General features: G+C 38.5%; 1 pseudogene; it reads left to right on the plus strand.

Annotated features, from left to right (window-relative positions):
* The first annotated feature begins 388 nt into the window (after positions 1-388).
* LOC131926149 (small ribosomal subunit protein uS5-like) overlaps positions 389-25,497 on the plus strand; it is a 93,109-nt pseudogene continuing 68,000 nt past the window's right edge.

A 25,497-nucleotide genomic window follows, 5' to 3' on the forward strand; every position in this document is an offset into this window, starting at 1 on the left:
GTCTGGGTGGTAGCTGAGCTGGTGATACCTTAACTGGTTGTTTTGGGCCATTAGGACCATTCCTTCAGGTGAGGGTCAGAGCCAGCTCTCCCAAGCCCATGCCATCAGGGCAGGCTTTCCCAAGCCTATGGTGTGAGGTGTAGCCATCTCTCCTGAGTGTGCGGTCAGCTCTCCCATGGCGGTGGTGGGGACTGGAACCAGCTCTCCTGGTTATGGTGTCCAGCAAGGGACAGGGCCAGCTATTCTGGGGCAAATGAGGAACAGGACTGACTCACCACAGCCCTTGGATTTCAACACATAGACATCCTATCACCTCTTGTGGCAATATGAACCATGGAAAGCAGCCTAGACCTTGGCTGCTGTTGAGCCACAGACCTAGACATGGCCCATGGCAGCAGCCTGGGACCAGACCTGTGTGGTTGTGCAGGCCATTCGAATTGGCCTGACCCCCATGGTAGCAAGGCCCTCAGACACCAGCAAGGTCCCAGGTAAGAGCCCAGAACCCTGGCATCAGCATTGCCTTTGATGTTATCAAGGGCTATGGACATCAACACAGACTCTGACTACGGTAGGGCCACAGACCCAGACATGATCCTTGGCAGTAGCCCTGACCCAGATGACACCATGGCCCTAGTGACAGTATAGCTCTTGGATACCAACATGGCCACAGGATGCAGACTAGACCCCAGGCATCCGGGTGGCCTTTGGTGGCACCACAGGCCACAGACATCACAGAGCCCAACTGTGGTAGGACCATGGACCCCAGACATGGTCCCATGCAGCAGCCCAGGTTCTGATATCACCATGGCCCCAGGTGACAGCACAGCCCACTCAGATTAGTACAGGCCCTGCAGCAGAGAAGCTATCATGATGGATGCATGCAGGAGTTTCACCCCTAGAATAATATGAGTTGAACAGCAATTTCTTTCTTGAGGTGGTACCCATTGGGCTCTCTCATGTTTGGAATGGAGATGATAATGATGTGAGGTCCCCTTTGAAGGTAAAGATCCTGTGAAAACTGTGTATTACTACTGTAGGCTGTAGATTTTCATCACTATGATGTGTACTAAGGTTATTGTCAGCTGCTCTAGTGGGTTTAATGTTCCCACATGGCCCCCACATTGACGAACAAGGTAGCAGATTCCAAAGTTCATTCTCTGTTTCTCTTTCAACAGTGTCTTCCCACGACTCTAAGTCTCATGGGGCTCCAGCTTCTCCTTTAACTGAGTTCTAGAGTTCCTCCATGACCACTCAATTAAAAAGCACAGCTCTCTAGCTGCTGTTGTTTTACCTTGGTGGAGCAGAAATAAGTAAGGGCTGAGCACCTCCTCCATTAGTCCATCTTGGAATCCCCCTTTCCCACACTTCATTTTTGATATTATGCTAATCGTTTAATTATTAGGTCAAAAACACTTTAATTAATTATGTTAACTGACACATGAATACTATACATTTTTATGGAGTACCATGTGTTAAGTGGATCACACTTGTGACCAGGTGCTGGACTCCTTGGGTTCCAGTTTGTTTCTCCAAATAAAATCAAATATTCCCATATATTTTAAATAATGGTATAACTATACTTAGTGATATAACACATATATTTAGGTTGCCCATTTATTTACTTCTAGGCTTTATTCTTCCCTTTCCTCCTCCTTCTTCTCTCTGTCTATCTGTTTGTCTGTTTCTGTCTCCCTCCATCCATCCTTCCTTTCTCTTTTGTCTTCCTTATTTCATCTTCAGTACTGTAGAATAAAAACAGGGCCATGCTTATGCTAGGTAAATGCTGGACAGCTAAACTGCATCCTAGCTCTATCTGTATAAATAAACTTCAGTTTCGTTATCCTGAACAAGAGTATACATGTTTGGTATCAGTAATAATCAAGTCAATTGTGGTGATTTGAATAAGATTGGACTCCATAGGCTCTGTATTTGAATGCTTACTCATCAGGAAGTGGCACTATGTGAAAAGATTATAAAGATTAGGAAGAGTTACCTTGTTGGAAAAAGTGTGTCACTGAGATTTTGAGGTTTCAAAAGCCCATGCCCAACCTAGTCTCTCTTTCTCTGCCTAGGATCAGGATATACTTCTCAGCTACTGCTCCAGCACCTGCCTGCAGGCTGTCATGCTCCTTGCTATGATGGTAATAGACTAAGCATCTGAAACTGTAAGCAAGTCCCCAGTTAAGTGCTTTCTTTCATAAGAGTTGTGTTGGTCATGGTGTGTCCCTTCACAGCAATAGAATAATGACTACAACAACAATCAAACCTGGTTTAAAAAGAAGAGTGACTTCATTATATTCTTCATCTCTAGCAGCATGATACAGTGGACCTTCATTAATTCATGTCTTTTCTTATTCCACCATGAAGATTTTTAAATCAGCTTCATGAATAATCTGTATAGCTATTCCCATCATTTCTTAGGATTTCAAAATATCTTTTTCCAATTTAATTTTCTTTTTATTTTTAAATTTTATCTTATTACTGGCTTGTTTAGGGACCTGCCAAAAGAAGGAATCAAATCTTTTGAATCAGGAGCTGTGGGCGGATGTGAGTCACTCAGTGTGGGTGCTGGGAAGCAAACTCAGGTCTTCTACAAGAGTCGTGAATGCTCTTAACAACTGAGACAGCTCTGATTTGTCATCTTTAATCTTCTATATTTTATTCTGTGTTTGTAAGTCTTGGAATGATTATAAAGGGTCCTACCTAATGAACTCTTCCAATCAACTTCCACTCATGGTTGTCTTCGTTCTATTTCACAGCTCTGTATTTCAGAAGAAACTGATAAGGACATCAGCATATGTAAGCATTCCTTTATATATGCATACATGCACAACTGATTCCCATCTGAAAGAACACAGGTCAGAGTTGACTTGTGGATGGACTAGTTTACATTCATCTATAGATTCAATTCAACATTCCCTGTTCATGATGGGTAGCACTTAGAATACTCTAATTGTACCTTCTTATTAATTCTCTCATTGATTAATGAGTTCAAAAAATATTTGATGTGTACATTTTTATATTCAAAGGAGATCCACATTTGGTATTATTTTTAAGTAACTCTCTTACAAAATACTATATGCTCATTTAATTAAACCTTATTAAAGACCAAGTAACAGAACTATCCATCACCTCAGCTGACTCTCCTTCTGTGTAGTCATATCTTTTCAATACCAATATGACCTTATTCACCCCTCTTATAAGAAACTTACTCCCATGGATATTTCTTCATTTTAGCTTTTGGTTTCATTTTGTACCCGCTGACTTCCTGTTGGAGTTTTCTATCATCTGCTCTGCTGACTTTCCTAACTGCAAGCTGCCACCATTCCAGTTTCTAATGTACCTTAGAGTTCACATGTGCTCACTCTTTATTCAACAGTTTACACACTAAATACCATCTTTACAGAGAGTTCTTCCTGTCCAGCAAGCTATTCTCTTGTCCTCTCAGTGGCTTTCGCAGTCTTACCTGAAGTCACTACTTGACCCTCCACAAGCAGCTTATCATGAGCCCAGTGTTGTTTATTTACAAGAGTAATTTTTACAGTAGCTTTGTTTTTCTTAGTGTTGCTATCTGCCCCAACCAAGAACAATAGAAAGTGAGCAAGGACTATGGGCATTACAAAAAGCATCCTTACTAGGACTACTAATGCTTACACATCAGGATTGGGCATGATCAGTTCTTACTCTGAGCAAGAAAGGAACTGTGCCACCCCCCATTCTGTTCCCAAGGCTATTGCCATTCACCCTTATCCCTGGCCCTGCTGCCACTGGGCCCCTACCCTCAATCCCAGTGGATGTCCACCACAAAGGAGCAAACCACTCCAGCTACAACCACCTTCACCAGTCAACTCCAGGAGACTCCATAAACCCAGACACAGTCCACACCACTTGGAAGAACAGATGTCACAGGCCCATGTACACAGTTCACATCATTCGAAAGAACAGTCACAAGTGCTCTACCAGAGGCCAGGCTGGTCCTAGGTATTGCACAAGAAGACTTCAGCTTTACCAGATGCCAAACTGGATTAAGGGACCCAAGGCCCCCCAAACCCCAGCAAAGACACCTTACTAGACCTAAAGGCTCATCAGTCACCAGAACCTTTGGCCACTTAGGCCAGAAAACCAGAGAGGAGACAGAAACCAAGGAACAAAACACCCATTGAACACAAAAAAAAACACAGGAATCAACAACTAGACCTATAATCACTCCTGATTCAGGAGACTAAATGTCAGTGTAAGAACACAACCAATAACAGAAGGGCAATAAGTCACCACCAGAAACCAGCTATCCCACAGCAGCAGGACCTGAACAATCCACCACAGCTGAAGCACAAGGAAACAATCTTAAAACCACCTTTATGAGGATGATAGAAGTTCTTAAAGAGGAAGTGCAAATACAAAACAAAAAAAATCATCTTTGGTTGACTTGTGTACAATGCACAGTCTACATTTGTATTAATGCAGATATGCATGTTACCTTTAAAAGTTTAAGTATTTTCAGAACAAGGGTACCAGACACCAATAAAATTGGATAGTCAAGATGATCCAACATCCAGAACAGCTTTGAAGCTGGTAGCTAAGATGATCCAGACTCACAGAGTACTCTAGCCAAGACTTAACAATTATCCTGATTTTCTCAAGGTTCCCCTAAAGATGCCAGTGCCCCTAGATAACAAACACAAAGCAGTCTAGAGAAAACAATGATCATGTTCCCAAAATATTGGTTATGGATATTTATTATCATTTAAGGGGTTTGGTTATAAATTGTTATTGGTTATAGTAAATAAAAAGATAAAGGAGCTAAATTCAAACATTCATTTCTAAAAGAAAAAGAGAGATATAGTATAGAAATGATGAGATAAAAGGGTAGATTACTGAATCTACTTTAATCCAAAAAACAACTATTAATCTCAATACATTTAAATTGGTATGGATTTTGATTTATTGATACAAATTTAAAGTTATTTTTTCTATACTATATGAATGTATGTATGTTTCTACACTTGTTTGGAGTACTGTGCTTATACAACTCATTAAAAATTCAAAGTATAATTAAAATACAGATTAATAGTCATCCATAATAATCAAACTTGTAGTCATGTTAGGTATGTTTTCAAGGTTATACAGATATATTTAGATAGATAGATGGTCTTCAAATACTTCAAAGACCTAAAGAATATGGCCTTTAATATGTTTAATAACCTAAGGCTTTCCATGACAGCAAGACACATCTGCTCCTGATAGCACCAATCTACTTCAGAAAAAAAATAGACATTGAGGAACCTCCATATGGAGTTTGCTTACTTTATGGCAAAAGCTAGCCATTTAAGCAAAGGAATTGCCCTTGCTTCAATTACTGGCAGTATACGGTCCAAACTGGACCAGCAGGACACAGAAGAAAGCAACTGCCAGACTTTGCCAAGACAAGGTAGGACAGTTCTTCAAAATTCCCTGCTTCTTAGTGAAGTCTTTGAGATATACTAGGCCTGTGGGCCAAAGATGAATGCCCCAATGTTACAGAAGAACCTAATGTGACTGTCCAGCAGCCAGGTGTCCTTGTCATTAGATATCATTTCACTCTTCTAGGGTCTTTGATGGTGCTGAAGACTAGATAGTCATAGTTATGATAAAAGGTAAATTACATATAAAACTTTACTCACAAAGATAAGATAAATAATAGAGTATTTTTCTCTAATTTTGCTAAATATAAATGGGCTTGATATTGTATATGTAATTCTTTTTTGTTTGTTTGTTTTTGTTTTTTGAGACAGGGTTTCTCTGTGTAGCTTTGCGCCTTTTCCTGTATATGTAATTCTTATTGATAACTGTTTTGTTGTATATAATTTTACAATATAAAGTTAAAACCTTCCTTTTTAATTAAACAAAAAGGGGGAAATGCTGTGAACAATCTTTGTACACTGTAATATGTACTACTCTCATTGATTAATAAAGAACTGACTTGCCTATAGCTGGGCAGGAGAGATTGGGCAGGAGAGCCAGACTGAGAATTCTAGAAAGAGAAATGGAGGAGTCAGAGGAGTCACAAGCCAGCCAGAGAGTAAGCAAGACTGCCAGAGAGAAAAATGCCACAAGCCTTGAGGCAGTACATAGATTGATAGAAATGGGTTATTTTAAGTTGTAAGAGTTAGTTAGTAATAAGTCTGAGGTATTAGCATTTATAATTAACATTAAGATTCCATGTTGGTTATTTGGGAACTGGTGGGTGGGAAAGAAAAGTCCACCTACACAAAGCAATTCCACTAAAATCAAGAACAACACAAAGCTGATTACTCTCTCCATATCTATTCAATATAGTACTTGAAGTTTTAGCTAGAGCAATATGACAACAAATGAGAGATACAATTAGGAAAAGAAGTCAAAGTATCACTATTTGCAGATGACATGATAGTATACATAAGCAACCCCCAAAATTCTAAAAGGGAAGTCTTACAGCTGATATACACCTTTAGCAAAGTAGCTGGATACAAGATTAACTCAAAAATTCAGTTACCCTTTTATATACAAATGATAATAGGGTTAAGATAAAAATCAGGGAAACAATCACCATTCACAATAGCCACTAAAATATCTTGAGGTAACTCTAACCAAGCAGATGAAAGACCTGTATGACAAGAATTTCAAGCCTTTGAAGAAAGAAATTGGAGAAGATATCAGAAGATGGAAAGATCTCCCATGTGCATGGATCAGTAGGATTAAAAAATGATAATCTTACCAAAAGCAATTTACAATTTCAATGTAATCCCATCACAATTCTTTATAGACCTTGAAGAACAATACTCAATTTCATATTAAAAAAAAAAACAGGATAGCTAAAACAATCCTGTAAAACAAAAATACTGCTGGAGGTATCACCATCCCTAATCTCAAGATCTACTATAGAACTATAGTAATAAAAACAGCATGGAACTGTAAGAAAAACAGACACATTGATCAGTGGAATCAAATCAAAGACCCAGACATAAATTCACACAGCTATGGACACTTGATTTTTGACAAAGAAGCCAAAACTATACAATGAAGAAAAGAAAGCATCATCAATAAATGGTGTTGGTATAACTGGATGTCAACATGCAGAAGATTGCAAATAGATCCATATCTATCATCCTGCAAAAAAACTCAAATCCAAATGGATCAAAGACCTCAACATAAATCCAGTTACACTGAACCTGATAGAAGAGAAAGTGGGGAATAGCTTTGAACACATAGGCATAGGAGGCAACTTCCTGAATAGAACATCAGTAGCACAGACACTAAGACCAAAAATTAATAAATGGGACCTCATGAAAATGAAAGTCTTCTGTAACACAAAGGACACTGTCAATAGGACAAAACGGCAGCCTACAGAATGGGAAAAGATCTCATAACCTCACATCCAACTGCAGGCTGAGCTCAAAAATACATAAAGAACTCAAGAAACTAGACACCAAAAAAAATAATAATAATCCAATTAAAAAGTGGGGTACTGAACAAAACAAAGAATTCTCAGCAGAAGGATCTCAAACGGCAGAGAAACATTTAAAGACATGTTCATCATCCTTAGCCATCAGGGGAATGCAAATCAAAACGATTCTGAAATTCCATCTTACACGTGTTAAAATGGCTAAGATGAAAAATACAAGGACAGCTCATACTGGAGAGGATGTGGAACAAGGGGAACACTCCTTATTGCTGGTGGGAATGCAAACATATCTAGTCACATTGGAAACAGTATAGCAGCTTCTCAGAAAATTGGCAATCAATCTACCTCAAGACCCAAGGATATCATTCTTTGGCATGTGCCAAAAGAATGCTCAGTCATAACACAAGGAAACTTGCTTAACCATGTTCATAGCAGCTTTATTTTTTGCCAACAACCTAGATGCCCCTCAACCAAAGAATGGATAAAGAAAAATGTGGTACATTTACACAGTGGAGTACTACTCAGCCATTAAAAACAATAACATCATGAAATTTGAAGGCAAATATATGAAACTAGAAAAATACCATCCTGAGTGAGGGAATCCAAATGTAGAAAGACAAACATGGTATATACTTACTCATAAGTGGATATTAACTGTAAAGTAAAGGATAACCATGCTACAATCGACAGACCCAGAGAGGTTAGGTAAGAATTAGGGCCCAATGGGGGGAATGCATGGATCTCCCTGGGAAGGAAAAATAGAGGAGATCTGGATAGACTGGGGCATGGGAACTAGGGGGATTGATTGGGGGGCTGTCCAAGAGGGAGAGATGACTAGAAAGGGGGACTTTATAGAGTCAGGTAGAAGCAAGGGAAACTCCCATGAGTCTACTACGATGGCCCCAGCTAAGACTCCTGGCAGCAGTGGATGCATAGTCTAAACTAGCTATCCTCTGCGATTTGACTGGTGACTAACCAGGTTGTCATCAGAGAGCCTCATCCAGTAACTGATGGAAGCAGATTCAGAGTCCCAACGCCAACATTTGAGCTGATCTCAGGAAGTCTTGCTGAAGAAAGGAAAGAGGGACTGTTGGAGCTGGGGATAGGGGGAGAGCGTGTCAGGGACATTGGAAGAAAACCCACAGATAAAGGCTAACCTGGCTCATAGGAGCTCACAGAGTCTGGGCCAACAACCGGGGAGCCTTCATTGGAAGGACCTAGGCCCTCTGCGTATATGTGACTGTTGTATAGCTTGGTCTATTTGTGGAACGCCTAGCTAGGAGAGCAGTGGCTGTCCCTAGTGCTTTGGCTGGCTCTTGGGAACCTATTCCTCATGTTGGATTGCCTTGCCCAGCCTGAACACACGGGAAGTGCTTGGTCTCATGGCAACTTGATATGCCATGCTTTTCTGATACCCATGGGAGACCTGTTCGTTTCTGAGCAAATATAGAGGAGGGGTGGATTGAGGTAAGGTGCAGAAGGCAAGGGTGGGAGGGGCTGTGAGGAGATGATGGAGGGGAGGATGTGGTTGGGATGTAAAATAAATAAATAAAATAATAAAAAAGAGTCCTTAGTGATAAATAAAACATCATATGAAGAAAACATTTTTATTGTTTGTGCTGAAAACATTAAAATAATTATATCAAAACTAGATAAGCTTTACTAAGGGTTAAATAAAAGAGGCAAATAATAAAAGATTTGTGTGTTCCTGTGCATGAAGAGTACACGCAATGGCACATACAGAGATTGGAGGACAACCTCGGATGTCTTCCCTTCCCTTCCACAGAGTCCCTCGTTTGTTGCTTCATAAGCCAGGCTAGCAGGGCCACTGGTCCCTTTCTCTCCTCCCATCAGCAGATAGGACGTACTACAGACATGTGATGCTCAATTTTACGTGTGTGCTGACGATATGAACTTATTCACCAGGTGTGACAAGACCTTTGCCCTCTGAGTCCACGCACATAAATGCAGTTTGAGAAATACCATTTTAACATGAACAGATCACATTTCAAGAAATGAACTGTGCTTGAGTTAGAAACTCTAGAGTCTGACTCAAAGTACTAGAGAAGAGAAGGGGCAAATTGACATGTGCGTGGTAGATGTAGCCAAAACTCAGTAAATGGTTTCTTTGGGAAAACTGCAAACACGTTTTTAAAGAGCCTCCCCCTGGAGGCTTTCTTCAGCCTTGTGCAGGCTCTCTTAAGGGCCTGTGGGTCACAGGGGTTTCTGTTTGCCTGTGTCACTCTCCTGCTGAGTCCTCTGCCGAGTCCTCTGCCTCACCAATTCTGTGATGGTCATAAAACTATTACTCTCCTTAAGTTATAACAGATAGTGTGAACCAAAAAAATAGATCCTGGTTAATAGGAGCATTCCCAGAGAGGCCATTTCTATCTCAAATTATATTTGCTACAAGGAAAGCACAGAATGAATCACAATGAAGAGGGAAAATGTATCGATGGATAAAAAAAGCTCTGACCATCTTCCAAGTCTACATAATTAGGGAGTGTTCCTGAGTAATGGATGATGGTTTTATGCAGCACGCGGGAACAGTTGGGGACAGCTTTATCATCTCTAACTTGCAAATCAGCACTTTCAAACAGGACTCGTAAGTCATTTCTCTTATTAATTCATGGTAATGTGCTAGCATCCCCACACAGGCACTTCTTTGACCCCTGGTTTTCACAACTCTGAGAACATGGAACACATCTAGAGCAGTGTTTCTCAAGCTATGGGTTACGACCCCTTGGGCAAACTTCTATCTCTAAAAATATTGAAGTTACAATTGATAACAATAAGAAAAATACAGTTGTGAAGTGGCAACAAAAATAATTTTATGGTTGGGGGTCACCTCAACATGAGAAACTGTATTAAAGGGTCACAGCCTTAGGAAGGTTTAGAACCCCTGATCTAGAGGCAGAAAGAGAACTTTGGTTTTCCTTTTGCCTAAAGGTCCAAGAAATAAATTCAACTCAATTAAAAATTGTTCCCATCTATAGCATGGCACAAGTTTCTGACTTTGAAAAACAAACAAAAAGTTTGGACTCAGTTGCAAAGGTCTTGTCACACATCCATCAAGCTAATTTAAAACTTTTCTAGATGTTTCCAATGCCCTCTGAGGCTGAAGCTTGTTGTTCCACAGCAGTCTCTATTCTTCAACTAGTTGCCCCAAAAGACCCTTTACTACTGCCCTTTGCTTTGTTCCAAGATCTCCAATGTGGATGGTTAGAGCACCCCACACATTGTACCTCTTCAGTCCCTCTGGACTCTGCCATGTTCTCTGAGATCATGGAGGGGTTATTACACACATTTAGTTCTCCCCACTAGAGTCACTCATCTGACATCCCCACCTCTTATTTGACTACTGAAATGAGATCTTGAATATTTTTAATGTTTTTAACTAAAATAGAATTATATCCCTTTCACCCTGCCTTTCCCCACTTCTGATGTCCCCCCACTCACTCCCAAGTGCATAGCTTCTTTTTCTTTAATTCTCTCCTCCCTCCCCATCACACCATAAGCACCAGGAGTCGTGCTCTTTAACACTTTTAAATGACTTAAACATGTATATTAACTGTTTGAGCCAATAGAAATTGTTTAAAACCAGCATTGTTTATCTCATATTCATCAAAAACTCTGCTATTTGAATCCCATTAAAAGTAAACATGCTAGGCACTTTTGTGTGGTTGTGAAACAAAATTCCTGAGGAAAAGGATTTACTGTTGGCCATTGTTCCAGGGGATTCAGTTGGCCATCGCTTGATCCTACGTGTCTGGGTAGAAGGTCATGGTGGTGGAAGTCTACGACAGTGCCTCTTCTTCTTCTTGTGCTATACAGGAAAGAGTTGAGGTAAGACAGGTCTGAAGACAAAATATACCCCCAGGGATGTGACTCCAATGACTGCTTCCTTTGGAAAGTGCCTACCTCCTAAGTTTTCATGAACCTCTCAAAAAACCACCACCGGATGGGAGCAAGCATATGACACATGAGTTTCCGGCAAAGACATCATCCTTAGATCAGAAAACAGTTAAATAAAACAGAACCAAATGTTGCCAGTATCTCCAGTCATGATAGCTATGACATAAAATCTTTCTTAGTTTTTAGTTTATAATTCTAAAGGAAATAAATAAATAATAATAATAATCAAATAATGTCTTGGCTATTAAGAAGGTTCAATGAGTAAAGGCACTTGCTGCCAAGCCTGATCACGTGAGTTCCACCCTCAGGGCTCACACGGTGGAAGAAGAGAACTGACTTGTATAAAGTGTCCTCTTGACATCATCTTCCACCTATATACCATGGCATGGGTGTACATACACACACACACACACACACACACACACACACACACACACACACACATATACATGCACACACACACACAAGTTAAAAAATAATCAAATAATAACTGTAGTCTAAGCAGTAGGAAAGATTAAATTCTTAAACTAGAATTTCAAATGAAATGATCCAGAAAATTATACTTTAAAATTTTCTTTAAATATATAATAATATATTTTAAAACCAAATTAGAAACTTTATATATAACTTTATATATAAATATACTTTAAAAACCAAATTAGAAACACCACAAAAATAAGACACTTTTGAATTTCTTGGGACTTTTGCATTATTTTTAGAAAAAAATATATTTGAATACTATCAAATAGTAGCATAGGTGTGAATGAGTTGCATGAAGACCAGGGTCAAGCTGGCTCTGCTGCTAATTGCTGGCATCACCTGTCACTCATGGATAATCTAATAACTCTTGTGCCAAACAGACTGCTTAATAGGAACTAAAATAGCATACCTGAGATCTAGAAGTAACTATATTCCCATTTTACTTTTGATAAAATATATATTTATTTTATACACATGAGCATTTACACTGTATCTGTAAATCATGTACATGCAGTGCCAGAAGAGGTCAAGAAGGAGCATGGATCCATGAGACTGGAGTTACAGAAGATTGCTAGTCTACAAGGTGATGGGAATCAAACCTGAGTCCTTTGGAAGAGTAGCAAGTGCCCTTAACCACTGAGCCATATCTCCAGCATTGTAAGCATAGATATAAATAAACCTTAAATGTAAAAAAGAGCAGTTCTTGATTGCTGAGATATCACTTTAACTTATTTTGTCACATGAAGATAGAAAAATACTAATCCTGGCAAGCACCTCCCTTGGAACCAGGTGAACTTTGGTCTTGGGGAAGGGCTTTCCAGGGAGATGGGAAGACTTAAAAGGAAAACTGGACCTAATTTTCACTCAGTAGCTAATAGACCAAGTAGACAGAGAGGATGGCAGATGTCTCTAATACCAAATATCATCAATACTTATGAGCAATAGTTGAGTAATTTCAAGATCTGTATTGTTCCCAAGACTGAAAGGCAGTTAATAATCTCAGAATAAGCAACAGAAGGATTTCAGCAACTTTGAAGTCTCAACAACATGGCTGCGTAAATAAGACCTAAATAAGAATGACACCAACAGACAGTCTGTAATGGAAGGGAGAATCTCATGAAGCCCCGTAATTAGACATAGAACTAGAGGCAACTAATGACTGCTAAGAGAGATAGAATTAGTATTCCCTAGGAATGATCTCCCTATATTAATAGCAAGTGGTCAGTCCTGAAATTAAAATGGATACACAAATAACATTATATGGACTAAACAGACTTTATGTATTTAGGAAATACATAATAAGAAAAAAAGGCCAGAGGCCATGAATTGGAGAGTTAGGGAGAAATACATAGTCAGGGTTTGAGGGAGGAAAGGAAAATGGAAAAATATGTAATTATGTATTACTTTCAAAAATAAAAACAAATTTAAAAGATGAGAAAATAAACTGTCGTATGCCTCAGTTTGGATGGGTTTCGAACATTATATCCTTTGTATTATTGATATCTTGAAATATCTCTGAAGTTCATATTAATTAAATAGTTTTCAGCACTTTCACTCCAGCTGCCCTGTCCTTCACATTGGAAGGTTAGCCGTCACTGTGCTCCTCCTGAGGCAGAGATGAGCTCTCTGTAGGATGGCTTCCATGTCAGCAGTCTTGTCGTAGAAGGTGTACACACGCCATTGTGTGCTTGTGCTAGACTTTACTTCCAGCCTTGCCAAATTTTCTTTCCTTGATGTAGTTTAAATGTGTAACTGCAGAGGTTTTATAGTGATCGGTACTTATTCCTGAGAGACAAGGAAGCACCAAAGCTATACCCATACAGTTTGTGTGGAGAGTGAGTAATGGCTACACATGACTAGGCCCAAGCAGCAAGTGAGAGAGTTGATGGGCTTGGTAACTACACAGTTGGCTGTGTTACTTGGAGACTGATGGCTTGAACAACCAACAGCAGATTCAGTACTTCACACAAGCATTCCCACTTTATATCCCACTGTAACAAAGATCAAATTCATCCTTTTGTTAAAAATTGGTGTTAACTCAATGGCTGTAATATGATTTCAACATAACAGAAGTATAAAAATAAGAGCTCAGTGTTTCTCTAATATGCACTGTGTCTGTTAAGTATTTGAAAATACATGAATTTTTTTTGTAATTCATGTTAAATAGTTTCTGATTAATCACCAAATTTCATTTGTAATTGTGTAAGCTGATGTAGTATTTTCTTTAATGTTCCATATAGAAATATCCATAGCACATACAACTGTGCACATACAGCACTCAGAAGAAAATTATTAAAGATAAAATCTAACCAATAGTGTCTATGTGTGTGTGTGTGTGTGTGTGTGTGTGTGTGTGTGTGTGTTGAATATTTGAGAAAGCGTTAACCTAGTTTGATTCAGAAAATTTGAGAATTGCTCCACCCTTTAGTGATAATATATACTTATTATATATGTATTTGTATCACCACAAATGCAGATGAATTTTTAAGCATGTTTTACAGTGTTTTAATTTCTTGACTGAAGAATATGTCAGGATTCCCTGTCAGATAATACTGAACATCAGTGTGTGGGCAGCAGGCTCATTAGCCTGTTTTTAAGGAGCCTTGACTTATGGAATGTAAGAACTCCCCAAGTGCTTTGTAGTTCAGACATGTTCTCGGAGATGTTCCATTTCCTAAGGATAATCATTTTCAGTGAGGCCATAAATAAAATCCCTTCATAAAGATGAAAGCGAGCAAAATTCACTGTTCCCTATACTTTGATCTGCTCCAGCTGGCCAATCACAATGAGCTTACCATTTCATTTGGCAATCCCAGTCTCTCCAATTGCCAGACACTTAAAGATTGCATCTCCGAGCCAGCATACTGATCTCCATTTACCCTGAAAAGTCTTCACAGTGTTTTATTTATCCGAGTTTTAATCTTACACTCTCTCCAAATCTTTCCTTTTTTGCCCTTTTGAGGTCAGATTTATCATTGCAGCACCCAGGCCCACTGATAGGTGAACCATTAATCCTAATTCAGTAGGGACAGAATGTCTTTGGAGAAGTTTCATCAGCCTAATGGAAACCACCCTCCCGGCACCTGTAATCTATCTTCCTTGGAAACTACTGAATAGAGGCACTATGCTTATAAATCCCAATTGTGGTAAAGATGTCCCAGTACTTGCCTCTTAGCCAGTCCCATGCTCCTCAGTAACAAAATACATTCTACAGTGGTCTACCAAAGAAAAAGTAGATGAATGAAATGTCTTCTTTATAATTGCGTGGGAGTATTTCTGCTGCTTGGAAAGAATAATACATTTACCAGCTCACATATTAGCAACAAGCATTGTATTGAAGAAGCTTGGTAGGGAGTTTTGGAAGCATTAATTCATTCAACAAATCTTTTAAATGTCTATTATGTAAATCCTTAAGAAGCTGCAACAGAAAAGGAGAAACTGCGGCAATTAACCATTCAAAGCTTATAGGATTTGGGTATGAGTTATTTTGCAAGATTTCTACAAAATGTTTTACAAATGTAAGGGCAGAACAAGCATAACTCATTAGCCACATAAATTTATTGCATTTCAATGAGTAGTATCTACATATGTGTGTGTATGTATGTATGTATTTGAGAGCAAAAGAATAGAAAGTGCATTAGAAGTATGAAGCATAAATCTTAGTACCTTACCACCATAAAATATCTGAGTCATTGGACATCAAGAATGTAGTCACTTTGATGGGAGAAATTTTTAATACATATATTGGATAATAAGATTTATTTTTATTTATGTGTGTGTGTGTACCTAAATGCAGTTGCTCACAGAGGTCAGAAAAGTAGGATTCCTCTGGAACTGGACTTATGGTTGGTTTGTGAGCTGCCCTTTTTTAGAGCTTGGAATAAATCTCTGATCCTCTACAATAACAGTATACATGCTCAGCTAACTTTTTAGCCCCTATTTGGTAATTTTAAAATACATATATATTTTTAAATGGTATGAAACAGCACAATATGCTTAGGAATGGAAGATTTGATGAGGGAGGTGACATACTTCTTGATTTTGACCAATGCTTTGGGAATATTGAGCTGTATCAGAATATTATTTCAGCAATAAGCAAGCAAGTAACAAAGATAAATTGAAGACATTACACTTCCTGATTTCAAATTATGCTATGAAATTGTAGTAGTAAAAACAATACTAAAATTAAAACAGACTCATAAACCTATAGGGCAGAAATAAGTGAATGCATTTATGGCTAATTCATATTTAACAGAGATGGCAGGAACACACAATGGGGAAGGAAGAGTCTCCGTAAAAATCTGGTTATCTATACACCAATGGATGAAACTGCATCCAGATGTCCTATCACATAAAAAATAGACTCAAAATAGATTAGACTTGAGCATAAGACCTGAAACTTTAAAGCATTTAGAAGAAATCAAATAGAAAAATAGTTACTTACATTGCTTTGAGAAATTTTTCTATTATTATTTTGATTCAACAAAATCAAACAAAAGCAAATCCAACAAAAGCAAAACAGACTAGGAGAATTGCATCAAAAGAAAATCTCCTACATAGCTACAAAAACAATTCACAGAGCAAAAGGCAAGCTATATACAAAGAACCCGAAAGACTCAGTAGCAAGAAAATAAATAACATGAGTAATAGTAACAGGAAAAAGACCTTGTCTTTGTTCATTTCCAGTGCTATAGCAAAATACTTAAGACTCAGTAATTTATAGAGAATAAAATTTTCTTTCTCATAGTTATGAAAGCTGTGAAGATCCAGATAAAACCTTGAGCAGTTTCAGCATCTTGTAAACATTGTTTTCTGTTTTCAAGATGGTATTTTGTTGTTGTGTCCCCCTTCAAAGGGAACAAATACTATGACCTTTATATGAGAAAGAAAGACAAAAGGGATAAGAACTAACTCCTATCATTTTATATGAGTGTATTAATTTCATATCACTAGAACAAAATGCCATAAACAGGTTAAACAGGCAATTAGAAGAGTTTTATTCTATTTCAAGTCCAAGATTAGTCCGCACATTGATTGGTTCTCTGACCAGAGCAGGAGACAGCTATGGCAGGGCACATGTCAGAGCCAGTGGTCAACTAAAGAGAAAAGAAATGATTCATAGCTTCCCCCACTGATAGGGGGATGCAAATAACCTGATAATTTGCAAAAGTCCCCAGCTTTAAAGGCACACACACACACACACACACACACACACACACACACACCTCACACTATTGCCAACCACATATACCAAAGACCACCAATTTATAGAGACTCCTGTGTAGCATCTGTCCACACTGTAACAGTCATTATTACCACCTACCTATGGCACAGCAGTCCCATGCCTTGTACATACAATGGGTACAGAGTTAGTATGTCAGAGATAGATATATTCTCATGTTCATTGTGGTGTTATTCATAATGGATAGCACATGGAATTAAACTACTCATCATCTTCATCAATAAATAAATAAATAGAAAAAGGTAATACAATGCTGTTCAGCCTTAAAACAAGAAAATTGGACAAAAGAGATGGCTTCGTAAATAAAGTGATAAAAGCACTAGAGGCCCAAGCAAGAGAATTGGCCCAGAACTAACATAAATGCCAGGTGGGCATGACTTACCTGTAATTTCACCCTCAGAAGTTGGAAATATGGGATATCTCCAGATTACCCTGGCTAGGGAGAGTTGCTAAATCAATAATCTGTGGGTTTAATTGAAAGACTTTGCCCCAAAGAATAAGGTAGAAGAGATACTGAGAAAGATTCCTAACATCAAGCTATGGCCTCCATGAGATCACACACTTGCATGCTAAAACATGTATACATGCTCTATCATACATCACACATATATATGCAAAAAGAAAAAATTGTGATTTTCTAAACATGATGAATTTGAAATTATGATAAATGGTCATAGGTGGAGGTGTTGGTTGACAATGATAGCATACATTGTCAACTACAGTGGTGAGCATATCAACCAAGCTACTGACTGGTGGTGTGAGCTCTCAATGACTGCCTTTGGGGTAAGTGACATCAGGGAATTATAAGGTATAGTGTGTACTCTGTTACAGTCCTACTCTTCGACAATAAAATGACTGAGAGGAAGAACATTAGCCCCTTGCCTACCCTGTGTTCCTTGGCTTCCTTTAAGCTAGGTCCCAGGGTCCAAGCCTTTTTATTTCTCAGTTCATAGAAGAGTAGCTGTCACCTCCCACCTTCTGCAGCAGGGAAGCACATTGCATGGTTGGGTACTGAGGTTATGGTTTTTCTTCTGGTTGATGTTGGCCTTGTGAGGCTACAGCCAGCTGTACTGGTGGTGTAGGATGTCTGTAGAATCCCAGAGAAGGTGATTTATGTAGGTCTCTGGCTGGATGACAGTATATATTCATAATGTCCTAGTCAAGTTAGAGCACCCTGGACTCTGGGAATGTGTAGACTCTTTCTGCAAGACTCTGGAGATCCCTAACTAGACTGTAAGCCTGCCGCAACTATGAAACTGTACAGTACCTGGGATTATCATCGTTCATGCTAAGAGTTTGCTAGGGCTTTCCCATTCACTCTTGCCCTTGCAAGAGAGAAGGTGGAGAGCTCAGTGGTGGGTTCCAGGGAACAATATTCTTTGTGTGCATCTGGCTGAGGCTTCAAACTTTCAATAGTCCAACCTCACTCTTGTATGCTCTCACATCCTCCCATATTCACTCACCTCAAAACTGCAGCTCTTTAGTTGCTTTAGTTCTCATTGTAGAAGAGAAGGCATTTTACTGCTGCTTCTCGTTCATTTTGGATCCGTCATAATTCTATTTTACAGCAGCATAGCTGCTTACCAAATCCTGTCAAATTCTTAATTGCTTAATATTCATGTAATCAGTCACAGAGATACAAGTGCTGTATGACCTCCCCCACACATGTACTTGAATATTTCCAAATTCTGGGCTGGGGGTGTTTTTCAGGAATATTGTACCTGCTCAACACACAGGCCCTGAGCTCAATACTCAACACACACACACACACACACACGCACGCACGCACGCACGCACGCACGCACATACACACATATCCAATCACAATTCAAACCCATAGAAACAGGCAGTATAGTGGTAGTTCCAGGGCCTGGGAACTTAGAGGAAATAAACAAGTATTATAAAAGAGATAAAGTGTTGGACAGAATAAACAGGTTGTATTGTATCTGACATACAGCATGATGATTGTGTCTATTAATGTGGTGTTATTTGCTTAAAATTTGTTGTAAGCAAATCTTCAACATTCCCATAGCTTAATAAAATAACCCTACAAGATGATGGGTATGCTAATTTGCTTGATTAGGGTTATCATCTCACAGGAAATGCATATGTCAAAACATGATGCTGCATATGAGGAATACATTTTCTTTTTCAGTTATACCTCAATACAGCTAAATAAAAATGGGATCTTATTTAAGAAAATAGTTGCAAGCAAGTATGAGGAGAAGGAAGCAAAGATAGGTGAGTACAATAACACCGCAGAGCTTCATATGAGGTTGGGACCCATTTCAACATTCTCAAGGAATCAGTGATGATGTTTTTACAGCATAGTGTGCCTGGTGCTGAGGCATGAGGGTTGTCTGAGCCTATGAGTTAAAAACCCAGCATGGATCACATAGTAAGACAACATCTGAAAAGAAAGAATAGAAAAAAATAAGAGAAGGAAACAAAAGGGGAAGAGAAGGGATGGGGACAGAAGTGGAGGGGAGGAAAAAGAAGGGAAGGGAAGAGATGGGAAGGGAGAAGAGTGGAGGGGAGGGGAGAGGAGGGAAGAAGGGAAGAAGGGAGGGGAGGGGAAGGGAAGAGAACGGAAAGGAACTAGAAACTGGAGGAAGGGAGAGGAGAGGAGAGGAAAAGAGACTCATAATAAATGGCTAGTCAATCCTCTAAAAGAGTTCCTTACTACATGTAATAATACAAGTCACTTGATCAGACATGAGAAAGATGGAGAACTAGAAACTTCTAGAAGCTTTTCAACAGGAAGATGTAAATGAAACCTGTACTTAAAATTACACAGCATTTCACAAGCTTCTCCTTGTGCAATCCTTTATAATAATCTATAGCTGTTGTCTAATAGCCCCTGAAATATTCTTGTATACTATATGCAGTAACTAAAAGCATACTTTTGACAATGTTACTTTCACTGATTGAAATAATTACAGAGTGTCTGCTTTAGGGAAGTCAGTCCCTGAAATCTTACTGACTTCTTAACAGGATTTGTTTCTAGAGCACTTGTCAGAGAAAATGTCTTCCAGTTTGAGTGACAAGACTACATGTTTAAGAGCAGAGGAATCACTGGATTTTCACCAACATACAAAGCCTTCTGACCCTACCACGCATAGTAGTTCAGAGACACTGAGATTTAAATACAATGAATCTTGAGAAAGCAACATGCTCCAGTACAAGCCCACCACATCCAACATTCATGGTGCACTTAATGTCACTTAAAATGAAAATTATCAGGTTAAAACGCAGCACGGATATTGCCTTGTTTTCTCAGTTCTACTTCTTAAATCTTTATAAAACATTTTTTGTCACTTTTTAAAGTAGAGATTGCTTAATAACAGATACAATAAATGTCCACATACTAACATTTAAGTCAAGGGTATATTTATCTCCACTGTTGCCCAGACTCATTTTAGTGGCAACACTTGACTTCTGTGTAACTTTAATTCTAAGCATGTGTCACTTGAGTGAGAGAAGTCTTTAGCCAGAAATATAAATGATATCCTAACTTTGCAAACTGCACCTTTTCTCCTGTCTCATCTTCTTCATTTTTCACAATTACCTCCCATTTGACTTTTAAATCACTAAAAACATCATAATTTTATAATCTCCTTAAGTTGTAATATTGTATTTCACTTTGGAATGTCAATATTACTCTCGGTAGCAGCCACTGGCACTCCATGTACTCATTTATTTTCCAGTTCAACTTGTGTTTAGATTTATGATGCTTATACTTTTTCTTCTGTGAAAATTAAGTGAAGCCCAGATTATCAATGTTCTCCTGAAGATGTGCCTGAAATCTTTTCTTAGGACTCAGGATTCCTTTTTACATAAGCTATATCTGGTTGTATGATTTATTCTCAGCTTAAAATTAGCACTCTAAGAAATATAAATTTAGACTCAATATGCATGAGTGGTACAAGCTTTTGCATATCATTCTTTTTTAAAAAAATATTTTTTTTAATCCATTGCCTAAGAAAACAAGCAATCCTTAGTGGCTAGTAAAGTTCTTTGGGGCTATAAACAGAGTTTTTCTAACAGCGCTATCACAGAGCAAACAGGCCTTTGAGGTCCCTACTTGAGGAAAGTAAGTGAGTCTCAGATATGCTTTGTCTAAATCTAATTTGTGATGTTGAGTACTAAAATTTCAGCTACAAGAACTAGACAGTTCCATCACATAATAAAACCACACAAGATGAAGCATCTAACCTGAGAGACCTCTTCATACAAACCAACACCCATTTCCCGCCAATAAAAAAAAAAGAGACCACCTGCTTTTCCAAAGTTAACTTTCCATGCTTCAAATAGCTTAGGCAATAATGAGGGTAAGACTGGTAGCAACATATCTTTCCAACAACTAGGACTGTTTAAATATGAATGGGACAACAGTCCCCAAATGTTGATCAATAACTTATTGATAAACCCAAATTAGTTGATTGCAAACTAAAATAAAACACCAAATTGTATCCAGAATTTCCTAACTCCGTGGAAATAAAATTTCCTTACATAATAGAAGACTGTTTTATAGTATAGCAAAGTATCATCTATCATACCAAGAAACAAGATGTTCACCTTTGAAATATGAGATGTGTAGCGTGGCCAACAGTTTGTGGAACAGCATTCTGAAAATGTTCAGCAATTATTTTATAGTAGTCATAATCAAAATATTTCAAAAAGAAATTGAAAGTCATCATGATACAAATGAAAAACTATGAAATCTCAGCAAAGTAATAGAAGTTATTTAAAATAACTAAGAAATTTTAGGAATGAAAATATATTAAAGGAAAAAATCTTACTAAGTAAGTGAAATACAAGAGTGAAGATGGCCAAGCATAGAATCGGTGGATTAGAAGATAGGTCAAGGTAATTTTTAAAGACTAATTTATTTTATTTTTTATTTAATTGTGTGTATGGGGGAATGTGCAATGAGTGTGGGTGACATTGAAGACCACGAGAGAATGTCAGATGTCCTGAAGTTGCAGGCAGCTGTGAATCATCTGACATGAGAGCTGGGAAATGATCTCAGGTGCTCTGGAAGAGCAGTGTGCACCCCTAACCACTGAGTCATCTCTCCAGACTCAGATCAATAGAGCTTTGCCAATATCTAAAACAAAACAGGGAATGTAGACTTCATAAAGTTTACTGGAGCTTCCAGGCCCCAGGGGGCAACGGCTAGAAGAGTTCCAGCAGGAGAAAAAACTACAGAAGATAGAGAAAGAAATAGATAAGTGAGGGCAAGAGGAAATAAAAAGAAAACTGTGTCTCTAACACATCTAATTAAACTTTAAAAGTAAATGGGATAAACACGCCAATCAAAATACTGAAGCTTGTAAGATGGACTTTGAAACATAACCAAGTTTCTACTTACACAACTGCAGTCTGAAGTTAAAGCAGCTGTATTTCAGTTCAAAATTTTCCTAAGCCTTTGAAGACTCAATTTATTTTTTTATTGGTTTTATTCTGCTTTTATTTCTGCTGTATAGAATTTTGACTTTCTTTCGAGCCTAGTTTATGTGTTTTCCACAAGAGGGTTACTTCTCTGGGTTTTATGATAGCTTATTCTATCTCCTTGCCAGATCATGAACTACTTTATAGTAAGACCTGTGAAAAAGTTTTATGTCTTAAAACTCTGGGAATGAATCAAATATAAAATTATAATAAGCCTCTAATATATCCTATATTTTATAGCTATATTTCATGGACATTAAAGCATGTTTTGTCAGCACAGTGAAATAATAACATCAGGAAGAATATCTCTTCCCTGTTCTCTAAGAAAGGAACACCTAGGCCAGGTGTGGGGTGCATTCCTGCCATCTGAACATCTGGGAGGCAGAAGCGGAAGGACCAGGAGTCTAAGCATGTACATAAGACCATTTGTGTATCTGTGTGTTTGTCTGTGCGTCCCTGTGTGTGTGCATGTGTGTCTATGTATGTGTGTGAAAGAGAGAGAGATTATGTTGAAACATGGGCAACTGGCTGGATACTGATTCTGCCTTTTAGATAGTTAATAGAGCCCATGATGAAGTTCTAATGAAAGTCAAAAGCAGGTACAGTGCATGCTGGGTTCACAATGAGACTGTAAAGAAATGTATGAATAATGCCTGCCCTGTCTACTCTTATACTTCCATTGACTGGGAGACAGTGGAGCCTGGATCCTATAGTATGTTCTGACCTAGATAGAAATAGGTATTTTAACAAATTCAGAATCTGTTTTCTACTCTGGGATTTTCAAGGTGGGAATAAAAGAAATAACTTCTTTAAGATGTTAAATGTATGAGTTTCTCTGATTTAGAATCTTACATTTTTACAAGAACTAAAATAAGCTAAAGCTCAGTAACACCAAAGAGAAAACCACAATTCAGAACTAATGGGATCCTATGAAAACAAAATTGTGTTGAGATATAGAACTGCAACGGGAAGGTGAGCAGATCAAACTTGACATCCCATTCCAGGTTGAAGAAAGCATCCATAATCATACAGGCCTGTTTTGCAGTGAACCATCACAAAGAAGGTAGCCAGTGTGCTGTGCTTACAGAAGAACCTCACACAATGGCATGGAGCAAGAACCTATCAACAATAAACAACCTGACAATTCAGGCTTACCATCTGTGTGGGGGAGAGAGTGCAGGCAATTCTGTGTTTTGAAAACTGCATACTGTTGTATAATTATCATAAAAATAAAGATAAATAGTTCCATAAATACCCTTCCCTCAAAATCTACCCTACCTTCCTAACCACTGATGGTTTTCTGTTCAGCTTCTTTCTTATGATTAATTTTTCCCTTTATAAACTATATTTCTATGGGGTTCAGGAGTTGGCTCACTATGTCAAGTACTTGTTTTGCAAACGTAAGTACTTGAATTTGAATTCCCAGAGTCTATCTTGGGATCCTTTTCCTCTTACTGGGTTGCCTAGTTCAACCTTGGTATGCGGGTTTGTGCCTAGTCTTATTGCATCTTGCTTTGTCATGTTCAGTGGATAACACTGAGAGGCCTGCTCTTTTCTGAAGGGAAACAGAAGGGCAGTGGATTTGGGAGAGAAAAGGTGGGGTTAGGAGGGATGGAGGGGGGGTTGAGGTCTAGATGTATTGTATGAGAGAATAGTTAATTTTTTTAAAAAAGGTAGATATGATGGCACAGGGAGACAGAGACAGAAAAATTCAGGGTATTCTGGCCAGCCAATCTAGCCAATCACTAGACTCAAGGTCACCAAGAGACACTTTCTTAAGGAAACAGCTGAAAAACAACAAAGGGAGAAGGTAAGTGTAGATCTCCCTTCTATGAGTACATGCAGGTTTTTTAGTTGTTTTGGGCTGCTATGATAAAATATACCATGGTCAAAAGTGATGTATGGAAGACAGAGTTTACTCTGGCATATAGTTCCAGAGGGTTAGAGTCCATGATGGTATAGACAGATGACAGCAGTTGGCTGGACCAGGAAGCGAAGCTGATTGATGACATCACAACTGCACAGGAGTGAAGTGAGGCCGTGAACTCTCACAACCTGGCCCTAGTGACATACTTCCTCCACCAGGGACCTAGACATTTCATGACATTCCCAAACAAAACCAGCAAGCGTTCAAATACAGGAGCCAATAAGGGACATTTCTTGTTCAAGCAACCAACACATAGGTATACACCTGTGCACACACGCGAGCGCACACACACACACACACACACACACTCAACTCATAATCAAAGCATCATACAAGTGTTTCTTCACCAACAATATTCTTTGACTTGTATCCTAAGTGTTTTGTACAGATCTCACATTTCATTAAATGTAATATTCCAAAGACCTAATAAGTTTAAATTTAATAAAATTAATATCTTCTGATTCACCAAAGGGACTTTTAAATATAACTAGTACGTTTATTGCCATGTGTGCCTGGCAATAGAGAATATAATAGTGCTAATACATTTTAGTGCCACTATCATGACTCTTGATAAAATGCCAAGTGTCACATAACACCAGTGTTAAAAGCTAGAATCATAAAAAAGGCAACTATTAGCTACCGATTTTGATGCTCTGACATGTATGTTATAACAGTTAACAATTTTAACATAGATAATCCACAAATAAGTAGACAGGACTCAGATAACAGTGCTGGTGTTACATGTCATTGCTGCCTGGCTCAGACCAGGAACTTCTTACCCAGTTCTCAATAGAAAATATGTCACCTATGTAAGTTTACTTATTTGTATCATTTTTATTTCCCCAAACCAAAACGTATAGAACATCGAGTTTGTCTTTGCAGCCATTTGGAAACCATTGTATACGTTTTCATAAGCATAGAACTTGAGTTTGGAGGCAATTATAGTTTGACATACAATTGTGAGAAGTAACAGAGAGAGGTGTCCTATACCCTTTACCGAGTTCCATGAAATGGTAAGAGCTTCCACAGCCATGGTACAGCATAGCAGTCAGGATGCTG

Source organism: Peromyscus eremicus, chromosome 16_21 (genome assembly GCF_949786415.1).
Source record: "Peromyscus eremicus chromosome 16_21, PerEre_H2_v1, whole genome shotgun sequence".
In the NCBI taxonomy this organism is placed as follows: domain Eukaryota; kingdom Metazoa; phylum Chordata; class Mammalia; order Rodentia; family Cricetidae; genus Peromyscus; species Peromyscus eremicus.